The sequence below is a fragment of the Adiantum capillus-veneris genome, chromosome 4 (genome assembly GCF_014529385.1).
Source record: "Adiantum capillus-veneris isolate H3 chromosome 4, ASM1452938v2, whole genome shotgun sequence".
NCBI classification, from domain to species: Eukaryota; Viridiplantae; Streptophyta; class Polypodiopsida; order Polypodiales; family Pteridaceae; genus Adiantum; species Adiantum capillus-veneris.
In genome coordinates this window covers 53,826,734-53,843,019 of record NC_140934.1, presented here as the reverse complement: position 1 = coordinate 53,843,019, position 16,286 = coordinate 53,826,734, and positions in this window count along the sequence as shown.

Below are 16,286 nucleotides of genomic sequence, written 5' to 3'. Positions count from 1 at the left end.
TCTTCTCTCTCTCTCTCTCTCTCTCTCTCTCTCCCGTGATGACAAACTCGAATTCCATATACCACATGTATGACACACGTTTGTTGTAAACAAGCGAGTCCCATCTCTTCATAGAAACATACTCAATGTTCAAGTTTTTGTTAGTGTCTCTCTTGTACACATCTATGTGCATAAATACTCTCACTGCAATAACCAACATTTGGGGAAGGAAGGGTAGCAACAACAAAAGAGCCTAGCATTCAACAAATTACTAGCCAAAAAGGGTTATAGTGTATTTGGAGAAAGTTAGAGCAGATTTTTTGTTGGAGATGCACACAAATTCAAATTCTGAAAGTACTAAGTCAAGGCAAAGGGTGATATCCTTGGTAATGTTAGTAAAAATATCATTCAAGGCATCAGATATCCATTTGAATTTATGCTTGTGTAGTTTATAGGTGGAAAAAAGTACTGGAAGTTTGGTATCTTGCAGAAAATAGCCCAATTTATCTAGATGTTTTGAAATCATATTAGTGACCTCATACAAAGAGGTGCTAAGTGGTGCTAATTCCTTCCCAGAAACCCAAGAGTGTGCTTCTTTCCAAGCCAAGTTTTTGCAAAAAAGAGTGGGACAGTTTGAACTTTTATCCATCCCTACTATAAACCAGTCTTGTGAAAGCTTTTGAATTTCAACATCCATTGTGGTGTGATCCATGTGCTTTTAGTAGACAATTATTTTTATGGTAAGAGGGAGATTTTTTGAAAAAATCATTGTTAAACCAATTTTGCTAAGTCCGGTAGGATTGTATTCTTCGGTCGGAGAGTACTACCGAGGTCAGTTAAACAACTAAGTAAAGCTGATAAAGCGAGATATGGGTTTTTAAGAAAAATGGGTATGTGGTTAAGTCCTTTAGCTAGGATTTTTTGGATTGTGGTATTCTTAACTAGATCAAGATTACAAGTACATACATGCTTGCCATAAGTATCAAATATTTACAAAAAGGGATATATTTATCACAAGCATAATCAAGAATGGTGTTGTGTTGTAAAAATTCATTATTGTAGACAATATTCTTAATAGGTTGTTGATACTTCCAACCAATAAGTACATTATCAAGTATTTCATGGTTTCCAAAAAGTAAGTCAAAACACTCACAAAAAAGTGTCCTTAGGTGTATCCAATCCAGAAGTTCATTTTAAAAAAGACAATGTTCGTAAATATACTCTTTGCAAGAAGTCTTTTTGGTAAGATGCATCCTTCCACAAGGACCAATGGCAACCTGCACAGCATAAGTGATCATAAGTCAAGAAGGTTCTGGATAGGGGAGTTTCTTCCTCTTCCCCTAGTAAAGCTACAAGATTTTCCTCTATTAAAATTAGAGGACGAGCTAGGTGTCACAAATGAAGTGAATGAACTGGGGGTGGCTAGAGACTTAGGTCTTTTCATCATCATCCTCAATACATGGCTTGAGTAAACTGGTGATAATCTTAACACCTTTGTAGTTTGCAAAAGTAGTCAAATATGTCCTAGGTTCATCAGATTTTAGTTCTTTAAGGATATCCAACATAAGCCCACGAAAAATATTGAAAGCAATCTAAGCAATCACAATTGTTTAGCTTGGCCACCTAACTAAGAACAGATAAGGAATAAATGAAAGTCTATCGGCTTCTCGAGGAAGAGCTGGTCCAGATGGTTGAGGATAAACCAAATAGCATGGTCAAACCACATCATGCTGGATTCGCATGATGCTTTAGCGTCAAGAAATTTACATGCACATTTAACATATGGTCGAAAAACATTCCAAATAGATTACGTGTAGAAGTCAGGATTACTTTTAGGAAACTCCATGTTCCCTTTTGTCTGAATGTATAGACCTGTATTGGAAGAGCATTTGGAATGGTCAAAAAGGTTAAGGTTGAAGGGGGCTTTAATGAGTTCTCCTTTATCTAAGAGCTGTCCACCTTTCAGAATCCTGAGTCTACAATCCTCAATTGTGGAGATAGGAAGATTAGCCAGATAGACCCCGGTTTCACTAAGAATTGGTGCCAAAAAGGCTTTCTTAGGTAAAAACCAGAGCTGATGGTCCACACCAAAAGATTCTATTTCAATTTGTATAACTGGTAAGAAGGAAAAAACCTTGGACACTTTGGGTACCATTTCCAAGAGATTAGAGTCACTAAGAGAGCAAAGATTGTTTTGAAATTCCTTGATAGCTTCAAGTGTTGCACTATCTCTGCAAAAGATACCACCGGTTTGAGGGACATTTAGAGCAGCAGGGGTACTGATAAAAGATGGATTGAGGCCACATATTGTTTTCAAAAATTTAGATAATTCAGGCCAAGAAGAAGAAAATAAAGCCAGCTCTTGCTGAGACTATTAAGAAAGTACAGGTAATTGGGCTATGTACAGGGAAATCATATTAACCCCACCATTGGAGTCCTTGTCAAGGTTAGCCAGAATCTTGACCCAATCATTGAAAGACAGCATGTGTAAGATAGATAACTTTTTATCTGAGGCAAGAGCGAATCATATATTAATTGAGAATTATCCAGACTAACAATACATCTTAGGACAAGAGAGGTAGCCATAGAGAGGGGTTCAGAAGTTTTAGGCCTTGCGAGAGGGCAAGGGTCTTCAATAGACAAAATTATTAGTAAGCCAAGGATTACTTATGGTAATATGTAACACATCATTTGGCCCATCAAGCCAGAAAAGTTCTAGTTCTAATAGCCAAGGCTTTTTTTGGAGAATGGTCTTTTAGGTAAAACCTTTTTTGTTCTTGATTCCTTGTATGCTTCTCTGGGTTGTGGTTTACTCTCATGCGAGCTATCAATTTAAAATGTTTGTGATTTTGAAAGAAAATATACAATCAGTCATGTAGGTTGGGCCTACAATCCTTAAACCAGCAAAGTCAAAGACTATAATAGCCATGAGCATGTATCCAGAACATTATCCTATGAAGGACCATCTAACACCCGCCAACCAAAAAAGGATTTATAGGCAGTGTGTCCCACTTAGAACTAAGATTAAAGCTAGTTTCCAAAGCCAATATCCTGGTTTTTCCAAAAAGAATGGAAAAACCTTATGTATAGAACGTGTGTGTAGCTGTTTTTACTTAAATAATAAGACATAAATGAGCTTTAACATTCAAAAGACAGCTGGATTTAGAGAAAAGGTAATGATTAGTACAAAAACAACTCAGTCTTAGAATTATCTTTGTACATGGCATATAAGAATGAGGCCTCATTCTAGTATACAATAATAATAACTCATTAACGAAGTACTTTCCAAGTAGTAAGAGCCAATTAATCATGGACACACATTTGCTTCAAGGAAAAACAAAATCCAAGAAAGGATAGAGTCCTCACCTGCATCTATTCAATCAAGACGACACATACATTAGTTTTGAATGCATTTAAAGGTGTCAATAGACTATATGAGTTGTTATCCATGTCCAACTTACAACTTTTTTTACTTTAAACAAACATCCAACATGTACATGTATTTCAATTTTGTTAAAAAAATCTTCTTAATCCTGTAAAAAGGGCCATAATCCCTTTGAATTATGGTAGTTATTTATATGTATGGTTTCTATATAACCCAATTTTTAATAGACCTTAAATAGATATTTACATATGTATCATTTCGATCAAAAGGCCACCACCCCTTCTGATCCAAGTGCCTTAGTACCACCATTACTTCAAAGTAATTTTGTGCCTACTTCTCAATCATTAACCATCAAAATCTTACATAGCAATTTTGTCATTCTCTAAAATTTAGTCACGCAACTCTCCTAAATTAATCAAGTAAATGCAGTACATCTCTTACCACTTCCATCTTAAAAACTACTAGTCAAAACATAGTAACTTTGTCCTTAGCCTTCAATAAAACCCTAAAAAACTTTGTTTCTACATCTCAAATAGTTGTGTGTTGCTTGGATTAGGCAAAAAGAACTCAGCTAAGCATATCAAATCCTCTAGATTAAATTTGAGTAAGAGGAACCAAAAAATTCCGAAACTTGTACAAACAAGTGTAACTAGGCCACGCCTTAAGTAAAAAAACTATGAAATCCAAATTGTTCTGTCATGACATCTCCATCATGGTATGCAATGTGTCCCAGATCATAGTGTGCAATATATTATCAATGTGACACCACAATTATGCTAGCAGCCCCAAAACAACCAGGCATCAAATGAAACAAAGGCTCGCCAAACTCGGCCCCTCCTTTTTTACAGTTAACCCAATATTTCTAGCAAGTATGTGGATATGAATTAGGGTTTCCCCTTATCAAAAAGGTGTGTGGGATTCAATTTAGAAGCTCTTAGATCTTTGAAAACTCAAAATTTGGTGGCCATGAAGGTGGAAGCTTTTGTATTCATTTCAATTATTTGATGTTACGACTATGTAATTGGGGGCGAGGCCACATGATTCCATGAAAAATATTTGGGTTTTGATTGGGATTTGTGCTTGTATGAGCATTGACGTTTATTGTCTGAAACTTTAGTGTTTTCAATTGATATTTTAAAGTAAAATTGAATGTGATTGGGTGATCCTCTCATCATAATCTCGACTACAAAAACAAGCAAATTCCAAGCACAATAGGAAAGAGAGTTTGTGACTTTTTTGTCAGGAACGCTCCTAGACTTTAAGCCATCTTTAGGAAGAGGGTTAACGATTCTCCATAAACACTTTTTTGCAAAGTGTTTGTGATTTTAATCTCACGAACTCTCACAGTCATAGGTTCTGCACCTTCCCAGCTAAATCACACACAACCCGACAGTTCTAGTTAACCCAACATGAAGCTGCTGGGGTGGGAGTTTGAGAATTGATCTACACACTTTTTTAGCCATGGATAAAATTCTAGAGACACACGAGATGTGCTTTGATCTTGCAATCACGAAGATGTTTCAAGCATTTTCCATGTATATGCAGCAACAACAAGTGGTAGAAAGAAGCCAGATTTCACCCACCAAAGCACTGCAAGAGAATTCACCAGTTTGATGGCCAGGACCTCACAAAGTATCTACAAGATTATATAAAGGAAATGGAGTTGAATTGAGTGTGTGAGGAAGACATGGTCCAAAGTTTTGAGCTAGTTTGTGTCATAGAGATGAAAGACCATATTAGGACAATCCATTATGCTCATGGAAGAAATTGGGAGGAATTCATGCTTGCTGTAAAAGAAGACTACTTTATGGAGGACTCTGAGAGGGACCAAAAGAACTTTCTTAGTCTAGGTCGCAAAGCCTAAAGAAGGGATTTTAGCTAGAGTGCTTCTTAGAGATTTTGAGCGATGCTGTTCTCAACTATAACAAGTTGAATAAGCTTCCTTGGATAAGGAGAAGGTAGAATTCTTTCTACAAGCAACAGACCAAGAAATCAAAGAAAAGTTGGAGATACTCTTGGAAGACAAATATACAGAGCAACATTTAAAGACAAGGTGGGATGATGTACAACATGGAGTCTCCCTATTGGCAAAAAGGCGATGCAGAAGAGACAAGATGGTGGCAAACAATGGTACTTCAATTTTTGCTATTTCTGAAAAGCTGCCAAAACCTACTATTATAGCTTCTAAGGATGATGGATCTATGCTTGAAGAGCTTGTGAAGGGCATACATGAGCTGAAATTAAATCTATCAATGCTTGAAGGAAAGGACAAAAAATTTGGACATTCATCAAGTCAAAGACCTCAAAATAGAGAGGGGTTTGTAAATAGGTGCATCTAGTGTGATAGCCCAGACCATCCAAGACGGGATTGTGAAAGCTTCAAAGATGCCTTGGGCAAAGATCTTGTCTTCTTCAAAGAGGGAAAGATACATCTTAGTGAAACATGGGAGCCCTTGGTGACCAACTTCAGCAAAGGAGGGATAAAAAAGCTAGTTGAGGATATGGCAACAAGTCATGCCATCTCAATGGTTAAAGCAGTAGCATTTGGCTTGAAGGCTGGTCAAGTCATACTCAAAATATCAAAAGTTACTGAAGATGTGAATGAGGATGGTGAAGATGTCTAGCCATCTGGGATGGAGTTAGCTACAAAGGGAAAGTTAATTAAAACATACTGTACAAATCTAGAGATTGTATTCGTCTTGAGACTGGGTGGAATAAACTTGTAGATACCTTGTCAGTGCATGCCTATATTGCAGAATGTTGAGCCAACAAGGCACTTATTGAATAAAAATGCAACAGACAAAATGAGGATGAAGGTCCCTCAAATAGGGCTAGTAGAGGTAGAGGAAGAAATGACCAGGTCTAGGGAACCTCCATCACAAGAAGTACCAACGAGGGATGTTGCACCAAAGGAAAAGCAAGATAAAGAAAAGAGCAAAGGAAAAAGCCCATCATACAAGTTGCAATCAGATATTGAAGCTACCACAAATTTAAAGAAAGTTTTCAGGAAAGGATCTTAAATAGCAAGGTTGAGTTTACATTGGGAAAAGTCCTTGGCATTGCAAAGAGAGAGTTCCACAAGGAAATCATAGATATCATAAGAAGAAAGCGACAAGCTTTAATGGAGTTTATCCAATCAGAGGCTGAAGAGAGTGCTTCAAAGATGCTTATCGTTGGCAGCTCTAGCACACGCCTGCTCACTTTCTCCGATTTTTGTGAGATTTGGTGAACGTCAACAGGTCGACAAATGCTTCAAACAGGCTCGTAGAGCTTGGTTTGCTCAAAATTTTCATTTGGGCTCATGTCGTCCTCCGTTTCCACTACAAGCACTACTGCACATGCTATTTTGACATTTTGTGTAGGATTTTTATCAATGTTGTTTTTTGCATAACAGGTCCCTTACCGCATTCTACGGTTTGTGCTATATAGCATGTGTTGTTCCCGCTTTATTTCTCCTCTTTTCAAGTAGTTTTCACATCAGATGCATGCATTTGCCATGGCTGACAACAACACAGATGTGTTCAAGATGTTTTTTGCTGAAGACAGATTGGACGGGAAGAATTACCCTATGTGGGCTTATATGATGCAACATGTTCTTATGTCAAAGGGATTTTGGAACATTGTGTAGGCAAAGATGTACATCCTAGTTCTAAGGATGTAGGCGATGTTCAGGATGTTGTAGGTTTTGGTGGCAGGATTTCTCCTACCAAAGCTATTTTGCCTGTAGGTGAGCAAGCTCATTGGGATGTAAAAGATGCACATGCTTATGCTTTGATTGCATTTTTTGTGAAGCGCACTATTATTCCTCACATTTGTTCAGCAAAATCTACAAAACAGGCTTGGGATATTCTAGTTGGTATTTATGCAAATCGCAATGAGGCTGAAATTACATTGCTACGTAAAGAGCTGGAGTCAAAGATTATGCATGAGGAAGATGAGATGGACACTTTCCTTGCTGGTGTGAAGGATATCAATGAGCAACTTATTTCTGCAGGTGAAGTCATTTTTTGAAAGTTCCCTTGTGCAAATTGTACTTAATGCTTTGCCAGATTCTCACCAGACGTTTGCTAGAATGTGACCCACAAAAATCTTGAAGCTGTCAAGTTTGATGCATTATGCACATTGCTGTTACAGAGTCACTTTCCCAAAAAAACAGGGCTAAACAGTGTGCAATTTGAATAGGTTTTTATTGCTACTCAAAGAAAATGTGGTAACAATAATTTAACCACTTCTCATGGTTTTCCTACGAGTGGAAAATATTTTGTTCCTAACGCTTTTGCTGGCACGAGTCACTTTTCAAAAAAAAAAAAAGGGTTAAATAGTGTGCAGTTGAACAGGCTTTTATTGCGGCTAAAAAATAGGTGGTAACAATAATGTAACCACTTCTCATGGTTCTTCTACGAGTGGAAAATCTTATATTCCTAATGCTTCTATTGGCAGCACTTCATTTTGGGAATTCTGGTGATATGGGCAAAAGGAAGATGTGTTGCCATTATTGTAAAGCTAATGATAACTTGATCAAGTAGTGTCTAAAATTGAAGGCAAAAGAGGCTAAGACAAAAGAGGCTGGATCAACTACAAGGTCCAATACAAGTGCAACTATTGTAGAGTCTTTTGAGAAAGAAGATTGTGATGATGATGTAGATGCAGAGTGGGATTTTAGTGCAGAGTGTAGTTATGATCCTGCTGTCTATAATACATGCATGTCAATTCTGTAGATTCACATGTGTGGTATTTTGACAATGGTGGTACAAAGAAAATTACCTCACATCGAGATTTGTTTACCTCTCTTGAGTCTGTCCTCATGGGAATATTGTCACTTGGGCCAACATGCCTCTTATTTGGTTCAAAGAGTTGGAAATATTGTGCTTACTATTGGAAATGGCAGTTCTTTTACACTTCTTGATGCATTGTATGTACCTGGGATCAAGAAGAATCTTTTGTATGTATCTACGCTTACTAGACTTGGACTTGTAGCCAAATTTGTGGATGATAGATGTACAGTAAATGATCTTAGGTTTGTAATGAAATTGTTTCATCTAGCATTTTATGTCATGAGCTTATAAGCTCACTTTGTATGAGAAGTGTGGGAATTTTTTTTCAAATGTAGTTGTCGATTCAAAGGCTATTTTAGATGCAAAACTTTGTCATGCACATTTGGGCATCTAAATTTTTCCAGTTTGCTATGTTTGCAAAAATCACATATGGTTGCTTCTTTGCTGCCTCTTGAAGCACTTGTCATACATGTTTGTGAAGGCTATATTTTAGGTAAGATGCAACATTCAAAGTTTCCAAAGGATGGTTCAATTAGGATGCAGGTTACAGCTTGTGCATAGTGATGTTTGTGGGAATGCAAACTTTGTCTTTGGGAAATTACCTTTACTTCGTGACTTTCATTGATAATTACTCCATACATACATGGGTGTATACAATTAAAGAGAATTCAGAAGTGTTTATGTGCTCAATTTTTTTCTGGTGATGGCTAAAAATGTCTCAAAATGTACTAGGGGCACCCTTCATTCAGATCGAGGGGGAGACTATATGTCTCATGAATTTAATGCATTTCTAGCTAGTCGTGGGATTCAACACCAATGTACAGTACCGTATACACTCAGAAAAACGGTGTTACTGAGAGGAAAAACAAGTCTCTCATCGAAATGGCACGATGTATGGTCAAAAGTCAAGATTTTCCGCATTTTTTTTTGGCTTGAGGCTATCATGTGTGCAACTTATGTACTAAATAGGTGTCCTACAAAAGCTTCGCAATCTATGACTCCATATGAAGCATGCCATGATAGAAAGCCATCTATTGAGCACATGCGCGTTTTTGGATGTTTGACATATGCTCTACTGCCACAAACGTAGCACAAAAGATTGGATGATAAGGCTCTCAAATGTATTCTTGTTGGTTAAAGTGCTGAAAGAAAAGGTTACAGGTTGTATCATCGGCAAACAAAGTGTATCTTGGTCTCATGGGATGTTCTGTTTGTGGAAGATTTTGTTCAGCCCTTGTTATCATGTATTAGAGACAATAATGTAAGCTCACACGACATTTATGACACTTTGTTGCCTCTTTTCAGTGGTGGAGGTTCGCATGTTAATTCCAATGAGGCAAATGTATAGCCTATGGGGGTTTCTAAAAATGTTATAGACCATCCTATTACTGATGTAGATGTACAAGATGTACTTGATGAGAAAAGGGCTGGGAATGAGCAAGCTAGAGGTATGTCAAAGTGGCCGGTGCATACTTTGCGTGACAGTAAATTGGATGCACCTTTGTCTAGTCGTACTCGTTCAGGTTCTCACCATGCATCTTATGCATCAGATTGTTATGCTTTGGCTCTATCTATCTTATGTAATGTTGAGGATCGTCTGTCTTTTAATGAAGCACAAAATTCAATAAATTGGATGGCTGCCATGCAATCAAAATATGATGCACTTATAAAAACTAACACATTGACTTCATATGATTTTCCTCCTGGAAAAAACACCATTGGTACGAAGTGGGTTTACAAGTTGAAATGCCAGTCGGATGGTGAGATTGATCTTTATAAGGATTGACTTGTTGCAAAGAATTGTGCACAACAAAAAGGCATAGATTATAAAGATACTTTTACTCCCCTTGTCGTATGACTAATGTGCATTGGAAACTCATTTTGGTTGGATGTACATCAGTCAGACATTGTTACTGCTTTCTTGAATGGTGATAGATTTGAGGAAGTTTATGTAATGCACCCTCACGGTTTTGTCATTAAAGGGTAGGAAGATAAAGTGTGCAAATGTAAGAAAGCTTTGTATGGGTTCCGAAGCAATCTTCTCATGCTTGGTATGAGAAGGTTGACACTCATTTGGTCAAACAAGGATTTTGTAACAGTCTAACAGAAAGCACATTGTATGTAAAGCATGAGGGTGATGTACTTCTCATTGTCGTTCTCTATGTGGATGATTTGTTGATCACTAGACGAAATGAGAGACACATTGCTAAATTTAAGGCTGATTTGAATGCTACTTTCAAGATGAAAGACTTGGGGACGTTGCATCATTACTTGGGCATACAGTTTAAGCAGTGTGATGGCGGTATTTCCTTGTGCTAGACAAGTTACATAGAGACATTGTTATGTAAGTTTGGACTTGAAGATTGCAAATCAATTGCCATTCCAATGGAAACAGGTTTGAAATTGATTCTTCATGATGTTGGTGATCTGATCCTACCATTGTCACTCTTTACCAAATTTTGCTGGATGCCTCATTTATGTATGTAGCACGATGCCAGATATTCAATTTGCAATCTCATAGGTAAGGAGATTTATGCATAGCCCACAGTCTAAGCATTGGCAAGATGTCAAGTGGATCTTTCGCTACTTGAGTGGCACTTTACATCTTGGGTTTTATTATCCCAAGGGGGGATCATTGCCACCAAATTTACATGTTTTTTTGGACTTAGATAGGGATGGTTGTTTTGACGCGCAAGTGTCCACGAGTGGTTTTTGTTTCATGCTCGACAGCTCATGCATATCATGGTTGAGAAAGAAGCAACCTACTATGGGGCCACTTCTAGTTGTGAGACTGAGTACGGAGCAGACTTCACAGCTACCATTGAGTGTGCATGGTTCAAACACCTTATGGCTGATTTTGGTGTTGGATAGGACACTGCCAACACTATCTACATTGATAGTCAGAGCGCATTGGTAGTTGTGAGGAACCCAATTTTTCATGCTCGCACAAAGTACATTGAGGTGCATTACCACTATGTCGGGGAGAGCCACTCAGCAAGAGAGATCAGCTTGGCATATGTGCCAACACATGACAACCTTGCAGATCTTTTCACAAAGGCATTATCTTGTGAGAAGTTTGAAGCTTTCCACAAATATTTAAGGTTACTCCCCTTTGTGGAATGATCATGTCCTCACAGGGCATGGCACTTCCCTATATTCTATAGGCCATCTCTCACTCACCGCATCACTCTCAAGGGGGATTTGTTACCATATACATGTGGTAATGATGTGTGTGTGAACACACTTAGTACTATCGGGGAATTTTTTCCCTCACTAGGAGGTTTTTTCCCCATGCATTGTATATACGCCCATCACTCTAGGTTTATCTTATCTTTCCATTGAACACTAAGTAATACACTCTCTCCTGTGTGCCTTGAGTGTGAGTCCTAGGGTAAGATTGACAGGCCAAGGGCCAGGATGGAGCCATGCGATATAGGGGGCCCTATTATTAGTAAGGCTAGCAAGGTAGTGCCTATATAGGGCATGGTTGGGTGGAGAGTTGTAGGCTCTAGTCCCCTCTATCGCATATTGGTATCAAGAGCCGGGCTATCTTTGGGGGGGAAGGGCATGGTCCGCATCTTCTTACAGCTTCATCTTTGTGCATGCTCATATAAGACGCGTGGAGAAGACAAAGGCGTGGAGAACATCGCCTCCTAAGTGGGAGGTCAAATATCAAGTAACATTGCATGTGCAGGACCGCTTGTGGCGAGGAGGGACCACGCATGCTTTGGCTTGATGGCATTGTGCTACAGAGGGGAGGAGATCTCGTCACAACAGCATCAATCAGGAAGCAACACAGAAGCCACAGGCTTCTTTCTCTCTCATGCGATGCTCTCTGGCCGCCATAGCCCGACAGGGAAGCCCATTTTTCACACACAGATGCACTAAGGCCGTTGGCCCTGGGGTTCGAACGGGCCAACACCCCTCGTACCACCTGCATCTCGGAAAGCCCTCATCTTCTCGACGTGTCGACAGCTCAGCAACCTGCCATATTGCAAAGATTAAGGACGGAGCAGTATTGCAAAATTTTAGAACGAAGAAATTTTTGGAATTTTGGATATTTTTAAGCAAGCAAATTTTCAAAGTTTTTAAGGGGATCACACCCCTTTTTATTTGACAATTGCTTCATATCTGGCAGAGATGGATATATGGAAGTCTTTGACGGCTGGTAAGCACAATACACTTGAAATTAATTTTTCTCATTCATTTCAATTTTGCAAAAGTTTTTCCATTAGAAAAATCAAGCTTCGAGACCATTGCTTATGGAGAAAGGGGAGCTTGTTCCAATGGGTGCAAGGACAAATGTCAGGGTGTAAGTATGACTGACAACAAGTGCAGACAAGCTTGCAAGTACAGGCAAGGCTTGTGGCTTGAACAATAAACATATCACTTGTATGGTCAATCTACTCAACAAGGCTGGACATTAACTACAATTCCAAGGAGTTGTCAACAAGTAAGTTGCTAGGGACTGACTCCTAGATGCACTCAAACAAGGATATGATCCACACATTGTTGGTAAGCATGATCCGATGAGTTTTTTCAGGTACTTGGCAACAAGTACATACGGTAAAATATTGTGCAGGTACATTACAAGAGCAAGGCTCCATATACCAACACTCAAGAAATTGACTTGTATATTACGTCGTCTATTATATTTTTGATATCTCCTCCTTGTTCTACCTGGAGGAGGGGGAAAGCAAACTTTTCAGGAGCACGGTTCCATGCATTGGATGCATAATCACTTCAAAGCCATTGTAGCTTGCCAAGGAGTAGGCAAAATAAGTACACAAAGCACATCGGATATCACATTGACATCCATAGCTTTGAGTTGAATCCAAAGTTGACCGCCACACATACAGGATGCTATGAATTTTGATGCCAAGAGCAGTTGGTAAGTGTGTTAACTTTAAGTTCCACTTTTGAACTTATTCATTTTTGCAAGGATTTTCACAATACCAACATGTCAAGAAAATGTTTCTTTGATCAAGCAGTGTTTGGCAATAGATGACACTTGATAGCTAAGTTGTAGATTCTATCTCTATCAATATTGAGCAATCGCATGATTCTCAATAAGTGGCACGATTTAGCAAGGTGAGTTCTCTATGAAACTTTGACAAGATCAATTCTTTTTCACTTTGACATATGTATGTCAACAGGAGCACCTGTTAGCTAAGAACACTCAGGATGCGTTCTGTCTCATCCTTTTGATGAACTTATGTTAAGCAATGCTTTACTTCAGGGCAACTTGTATAGAAGTTTCCAAAGTCTAGAATTTGCTACTAGCATATGGACTTTGGGAAACTTGGCACAATTTTTATCTCTTTTTCTCTTGGAGATCAATACGACCCAAGTCCCGATGGCATGTGGGTTGATTCGATTGCTCTACATTTCTCGTCTTAGAGGGGCAAAAAGGCTAGTAAATTTCAAGTTATGCTTGTTATTTTTGCACTTTGAGCTTCCATTTCAAAAAGATTTCTCTACTGTGCAACACCAAGTGCTTTGCCAGACTTCATGCGAAGCAAGGCTTCTCTTATGTGTCGAGGAACTATCTCTTGACTTTAGATTAACGGTATTGGCACACAGGTTCAGGAATTTGGCAAAGTAAGGATGTAATGGAATTGTCCTATTAACTTGAGAGTAGCGGAAATCAATGAGAGTACGTACTTTTGAGAAATTACTTTGTGAGCATAGCGGGTGAACATAATTGAAGATAACAACATAGACATAGCATTTAGTTAACTTGGCATGAACAATACTTTTGCAAGAGAGATAATTTAGAGAACATGACAACAGTTGAGGACCGGATTTATGTGGAGCCGGTCCCCCCTTCAATAGGAATTTGTATTATGATTTTTCCCATTAAGAGAGACTTGTTACAATACAATCTTAGTGTTCCTTGTGACCTAGGTGATGCAATGAAGCTGGAAAGCTTCATGCATCACAAACATAACATAAACTTTGAAGAAATCTTTAACTATCCCAAGCCTCAGTTCCAAGACCTCAAACACCTTTGAAGGTGGAGAGAGCTAGCTGGGAATGAGGGTAGGGAAGAGGAAGAAGAAACATTTCATAGGAGAAAGAATTATTTTCTCACTTATCATCACTCTTCTTGCTAGCCTACATAAGAGCATAGTAATGAAGATGGAGAAGATGGAAAGCTTAAGCATTGAAGCATGTCTCTTGGTTGGATTTGCACTCCATAGCCAAGAGTGTTGGTGTAGTCTCTCAACCTCTACTTGCTTGGAGAAGGAGAGGGAGCTCTTGCACTTTTCACAATGCACAATGAGAGTGTGTGTGTGGGAGAGTATACCCCCTAGCTTGCTTTGGTCGACCCCCCCTTGTAGCTCATGCTTGAAGCTCATTGGACCCCTCCAAGCCTAGCCAATCACAAGAAGGAGGCATTACAAGCAACAACGGTAGCCTTGGGACAAGTGTCCCCCTTTTCCCTTTGAGAGAGAGGACTTGATAAATGCAAAGACAATTAATTAAATCTCCTAAATTATCATTGGACCCCTTGGGTGGCCAACCAATAGGCTTCAAGCATACCATGAGGGCAACATGAGGAGGAACTTGACAAGTGTCCCTTATGCTTTCTTTGTACCAAGTATGCCTTGTGTGAGTGTGTGGGTGTTCTCTCTCATCCCCCCTCATGTAGGGCTCGCCCCCTCCTTGTAGGGATTGGATCTTTGACTTTTGACACCTCAAGCCCCTCTAGCTTAGGCCGAGTTCCCACTACAATCTTGGCCCTTAAGCACTTTAAGCTTGGGCTGGGTTCTCAGCTCAAGTACAACCCTAGCATATCAAGCATGTCAAGCATCTCAATCATCAAGCACCTCAAGCATCTCAACCACCTCAGTCATCAAGCACCTTAAGCTTGAGCTGGGTTTCCACTTCAAGCACCTCAAGCTTGGGCTAGGTTCCCACTACAAGCTCAACCCTAGCTTACCTAAGGTCAAAGGACTTTTACACTAACTATTGGAGGTCTTCAATGAAGCTAACCCGAAGGTCTTATGCTCCATTGGTAAGCCTTGATCTTTGATAGACCATCTCTCATTTGGGCCTCTTTATCATTGGCCCCGTGTTGAGATAGATCTGTAAGCACATGTCTATATCTTAACCCTTGTTCCTGTTTATTCTCCCACATTAAATGATTAGTTCAATATGAAAAAATCATTTGGGTTGGTTGGATATTAGATTTTATGACATTACCCCTTCTTGAAATTGTAGTTGTCCTCGACTATGAGGTAGAAGAGATAATGCCTTAGTCATTAGTCAATCTTACTTAGCGGGTAGAGGATCCCTTTTTACCCTAGGACATCTTTCCAAGATGGATGGCTAATCCATTTGGTGCTTGGGAGACATAGCCTTCGCAAGCATGTCTGCACTTTAGTCCATTTCATTCTCCCAAAGTAGAGTAACAAATTCTACTTGGTGTTGAGAGACGTCGTCATCACAAACATGAGTATAAACATGCATACTATTTAAATTTGTGCACAACTAAAAAGAGAACTAGTCTTATAAGACAAAAACATGGGTCATTTAAAAGAAATTTGTACATTTGCTTACTCTAATGTAGTATTGTAAGCATTGACAAGGTTCATACTATCCTTAAGCTATATTCCTTGCTTCCATCTAGCATCTTCAAAAGGATAATTTTTGAACTTAATAAGTTACCGTCGGATAATCTTACCATGTCATAGTACCTTGTCTTCATGCTGAAGGATAGCTTTGGGTTGTAGCACCTCTTATTGGTCTTCAACTTTGGGAGGGTCTTCGATAATTGGTTCACTTGGTGTCTCTCCTTTGTAGGGCTTAAGTAGGCTTAGATGAAAAGCATTGTGTATAAGCCAATGGTTGGGCAACTTGAGTTGGTAAGCCGTCTCATTGATGGGCTTCAAGATTTGGAAAGGACCATAGTATCTTTTTGCTAACTTAGCATTATACTTTTGATGGCCGGTAGGATTTTTGCCCGTCGTTTGCTTTAATCAAGCCTTAGGAAACTTAAGTAAGACCCAATCATTTTCTTTGAATGTTAAGAATCTTTTGTGCTTATCAGCAGTAGCTTTTTGCCTTTGTTGAAAGATGGATATAACCTAAGATCGAGTATCGTAAGATTGGCTATCTCACTTTGGCTATCCGTTTGTGGA